Source organism: Myotis brandtii, unplaced genomic scaffold, assembly GCF_000412655.1.
Source record: "Myotis brandtii unplaced genomic scaffold, ASM41265v1 scaffold46, whole genome shotgun sequence".
NCBI lineage: Eukaryota > Metazoa > Chordata > Mammalia > Chiroptera > Vespertilionidae > Myotis > Myotis brandtii.
In genome coordinates, this window is record NW_005367587.1 from 5,367,910 (window position 1) to 5,373,236 (window position 5,327).

At 43.0% G+C, this 5,327-nt stretch overlaps 1 protein-coding gene across 2 annotated transcripts in view; it reads right to left on the reverse strand.

The window, feature by feature from the left end:
• Positions 1-211: 211 nt before the first annotated feature.
• The window catches only part of LOC102247674 (cytochrome c oxidase copper chaperone), an 8,842-nt gene continuing 3,726 nt past the window's right edge, over positions 212-5,327 (reverse strand). For both annotated transcript variants that reach the window (XM_014546978.1, XM_005875341.2), the window contains exon 3: positions 212-346. The gene's annotated coding sequence lies outside the window, so the exon portion shown is untranslated. The remainder of the gene's footprint in view (positions 347-5,327) is intronic.

Consider the following 5,327-nt stretch of genomic DNA (forward strand, 5'->3'; position numbering starts at 1 on the left):
TTTTACTTCCATGTACTGATTTTGAAGATTTCATTGGATGACAGCAGTATTTGCTTTCTCCTTACAACAAATACCCAAGAGTTCCCAGAATGACACAACATAAGAAATTTATATCACAAGATTTGTTTGTTCTAGATGCTTTAATATAAATAAGTAAGTAAGTAAGTAAATGTGTGACGATATAAGGAACACAGAAAGAAACACACCTAAAGATTTTTAACCAGGGAATTTCCTTTTTTTTTTAATAAATTATACTTTTACCATTTATGAAAGTTCATTAAAGAACTCTCCAAATTATTAAATCATCTTCATTCTTCAGAAATTATTCATTCACAGAGCAGACCACCTACAGAAAAAGATTTATTTTAGAAAGTCAGATTTCAAACATCATGCCAGACCTATGGAGTTAGGAAACTCAGCTAAGTACTATTAACTAACTACCACAATTATTCTAAACCAGTCATGGAATAAAAGATCCACATTTTAAAATTCTAGTTTTGCCTAACTAAAAACATCACTGAAACTGTTCAATCCATCACAGTTTAATCTTTAGAAGTCTTTGTTGATGTAAAACTACATATTTTCTCAAAAATATCTTCCCCAAAAAGCTAAGGCAGTTTATTTTCACAGATACTCAAACCCCTCCTTGCTGATTCAAGTATGTTTAGCAAAGATGTACAAAGCGAAAGGCAGAAGTTCAACTCTACATACAAGGCACTTCCTGTGGAAAGTTACTCACTTCATCCCAAGGGCAAAATAAGGGTAACCCTTTTGAAATCCATTTGTAAAGATCAAAAGGGGAGAGTAATAGAAGGAGAGTGTTGCAGGTCTAGTCAGGCAGTACAAGGCTTCTCTCCAGATAGCTCTCACCCACCTCCACTCCTACCCCCAATCCTTATCCCAGAAGACAGAGAACAATGCGAAAAAGGTAACTAAGTAATCTGGACTATCCAAATCTTCAAGTCCAATGCAAGTGCTTCCCTCATCTAGCTAGTCCCTGTATTTGGTTTAGAAAAGATGAGCCTCATCAACAATAAAATATCTAAACCATCAATTTTCAAAAGGCTCAAAGGAAAAATACAGTTAAGGGAAAGGCTTGAGCAGGAAAGAAAACCAAAAATGAAGCTACTCAACATTCAAGAGATAGCAGCCCATAGCAAACACTGTTACCTCATTTGCTACTGACTGAATATCATATATGGAAACCTCTTGGTTATATCTTTGGGTGTAAAGTTCTTGACAGAAGAGATCCTGTTCTTCTCATCTTAGCGTTTTTTTTTAGGGTCTGAAACAATATCTATTGAATAAATAAGTGTTTGAATAGCAGAAATAACCCTTTTCCTGGATTTTCTCAGGATCATATTCTCATACATTATTAGCTGCATGTATGTATGAAATCAGCATATTTTAAGTATATTTCAACCTACTATTAAGTTCAGTTAAACTTAATAAATACTGATTATCACTACCACTAAATGGTAGTCCTCTAATTTCTTTCAATGATTTTAGCCCCCTAAATGAGTTCTCCCGGTTCCTTCTGAATCCTAAAGGCAGAAAGATACTAGCTATTTCCTGTTCACATTTTTTTTTTTAGCAGGTTCTAGGTTCCTCTAGTTCCTCTTTCAGTAAAAGAAGCAGTCATAAGACAGAGGAAGTGTTGAGAATCACCACCATCACACACCTAATTTTTCTTAAGAGTAGTTTTCAAGTCTCAGCTTTTACTACTATTAAATCTCCATAGTTTTATTTAGAATTATCCCTTCAGCTTAAGCCACTGGTTGTTAAAGAGGGACACACTTGAAAATTATCTAGGTAGGAGTTTCTGAACTAACAGGTGCAGATCGGGGCCCAAGCTTGTGAGTTTAGGAAAATATGCCTCAGCAGGTGATTATAAATTACACCTTTGGTTGAATGCAGCCTACTTTTATATTAAGTTCCAACCTACGTTAAGGTGGGGCTTAAGATACAATTAAGACCTACCTTATTTAGGATATAACATTAATACCTACTAAGGTTTTTGAATTTGTAATGTTTATACTCATTACTGGGAAGACCTGTTTGCAAAAATATTTTTCCCTTGAAGCTATCCTCAGAAAAATGTGGTTTAACTGTCTGAGAGGTATGAATTCAGTTAAGTTAATCTTATAACAGTGCAGACAGCAGTGCTGGATTTTACCCTACAGCCAATGACCTGGTTATATACCTATGCATTTCAACAACAGGTCTAATTAGCATTCATAATCAAGTTTTCAGATTATAAATCAAGACTATGCGCAATCCTAAAAGTGAATATGTTGGCAATAAAGCCTCATTAAGTGCAAGGAGTGAAGTGTAAAGTGCCCTACCTAGTGGTTCGGTTGGTTGAAGTGACATCCTGTATACCAAAAAGGTTTCGATGAAAAAATACCCTCAAGTGAGGATTAAAAAAAAAAGACACCTAGACTCTAGTTTTAATTCCACCATCTATCCACTCAACTTCAGCAAGTCTTTTTGACTTCACTGTTCCTCCATTTCCCCAGGGGGGTTAGGGAAATCGGACACCTGTCCCTCTTCCAAAATTCTTGGAAGAGCCCTATGTGGATTTAGATTGCTCTTCTAACCAGATTTCAAAAATACATTAGGTCATATATTCAACAGACCCCAACTGAAGGTTTGCTAGCCACAACTCCCAAGATATGGGGAATTCCTTTCTGGTTTCTATTTGACAAGTTTACAAAGCTTATTCACACATATATCATTTAATCATCACAACGACTCTATAAAGTCGTTTGGTCATGTATTATTATCTCTGCTTTACAGATGAGAAAACTGAAGTTCAGAAAGTTAAGGACTTGCCCAAGACCACGCAACCAGTTAAACACCAGATCTTCTAAGTCCAAAGCTCTTGCATTTTCTTTTATAGACAAACTAGAGGCCCGGTGCACGAAATTCATGCATGGGGGTGTCCCTCAGCCCTGCCTGCACCCTCTCCAATCTGGGATCCCTTGGGGGATGTCCAACTACCTAAACCAGCAGCTGGACATCCCTCTCGCAATCCAGGACCACTGGCTCCTAACCACTCACATGCCTGCCTGCTTCATCACGCCCAACTGCCCCTCCCACCAGCCTTCTCGCTCCCAACTGCTGCCTCCTGCCGGCCTGATTGCCCCCAACTGCCCGCCACTGCAGGCCTGCTCGTCCCCAACTGTCTCCCCAAAAGACCTAATCACCCCCAACTGCCCTCTCCTCCTGGCCTAATCACCCCTAACCGCCTCTGCCTTGGCCCTGCCACCATGGCTTTGTCTGGAAGGTCTCCTGGTCTAATTAGCATATTACCCTTTTATTAGTATAGACTAGGGGCCCAGTTCACGCATTCGTGCACCTTTAAAGGAACTGTGGGCCACAAGGCTGTGGTGGGCACAGGGGCGGGTCTCGGCCCATCTTCCACGACCCTGCCTGGCCCCTCCTGCCACAGCCCCCGTCCCTTGTCTGCCGGCAGCCCCGCTCCCACGTGCTGACAGCGCTGGCCCCTGCTCGCACCCACTGATGGTGCGGAGTGATTGGGGCCTGATGGCACAGAGCCATTGGGGCTGGCACTATCATCAGGGTGTGAGCGGAAGCTGCTGCCCCAAATGCCCCTCAGGAGCTGGGGGAGGTGGAGAAACCCTCAGGGTGATCAGGGCCAGCAGCTGCCGCTTGCACACGCTGATGTCACCAAACAATTGGGACTGGTGCCAGTCGCTGGCAGGGGTTGCGAGTGGGGCCAGCGGCAGCAGTGGGTGCAAGAGGCGGCTGCCAGTTCTTATCATGCCTCAGGAGTAGGGGGAGGTGGATAAGCCCTGAGGGGTGATTGGGGCTGGCAGCAGCTGTTCGCACCCGCTGACCGCGCTGGGTGTTGGCAGCGGGTGCAAGCGGGACCAGCGCTGGCAGCAGGTGTGAGTGTCGGGTGGGACTGCAGCACGGGAGCAAAGAATTTTCAGTAACCACCAGAGGCTCGCCCCAATGACAGCAACTAGTGTCCCGCCTTAGTCTGGTGCCCCCGCTCACCTGCTCCACCATCCCACTGTGGCCGACGCCCGCCACGTTCCACGTGCGCCCCCTGGTGGTCAGCGCACATGATAGCAACCGGTTGTTCTGCCGTTCGGTCTAGTTGCATATTAGGGATATATATATATACACACACAGACACACATACACATACATACATACACACACACACACAAACATAGAAATCACTCTAACTCTGTCCCAATAACATAAGAAAACTGGTTTCTCCTGGTCCTTGTGAATATATGCTACTGATAACAATTGTACTACCTCTGTGATCTATATGAAGTCCAAGAAAAGCTTTTGGTGCTCCTAAAATTAGCATTTTCTAAAATCACCCTTTTTGTAAAGGCAGGTTCAGCCCTAGCCAACAGCTTATATAACTAAGAAGAGAGTTAGATTATGAACAAGTGTGGAGGAGAAACTGTTCCATGATGTGAGCGCTATCTGTCCCGCAAGCTGCATCTGGGCCAGAACAGAGGTTGTTTTCTGCAAAGTGCCCTTATAGATGCCTGATCTTAATTGATGTTCATTCTGACATAAACCAGGACCCCTCCCTGACCTCCCTCTACATGCGGGTTTCTGCAACAGGTTGTTGTCCTGACCTGGTAGTATTCACACACTCGTGCCTGTACCTATGCCCCCATTTACCCTATATGCTTTCCTGGTGCCTGTCAAGGAGTATAGGGATATTTCATCTTTAAGCTGCCCCAGACAGGCCTTGTATGTAAGTTTCCCTTAATAAACTCTATTAATTACCAAACTGGATTGGCCAGCCTCTTCATTTGGTGTTTCCCTGCCCTCCACTTAGGGAGGTGTATTTTCAGTCTCAGGGCTCTCCTCTGGATGTGTGTATACTAACAACAAAAAAGCCATGTACAAGTGTTGAGATTCCATGTCTTTAAAAAGAATCAATAGGTATATTTGTACTTTTTGAGAAGACAACCCCCATTCAAATTTACTTATTTTACAAAACAGTTCACCATGACCATCTAATCTAAAAGCCACTTTAGTATTTCATATATACACAGAGTAGATATACCATAACATATTTAAATAAAAAAACTTATTATGGTTCTCTTTTTATCAATAAAAAGTAAAGTCCAGCCCTGGCCAGTGTTACTCTCAGTGGTTAGAGTGTCAGCCCAAGCTCGGAAAGATCTTGGGTTTGATTCCCAGTCAAGGGCATGTTCCTGGGTTGCAGGCTCAATCCCCAGTCCTAGTTGGGGCATGTATGGGAGGCAACCAATCAATGTGTCTGTCTCTCCCCATCCCTCCCTCCCTCCTTTCTACTCTCTCTC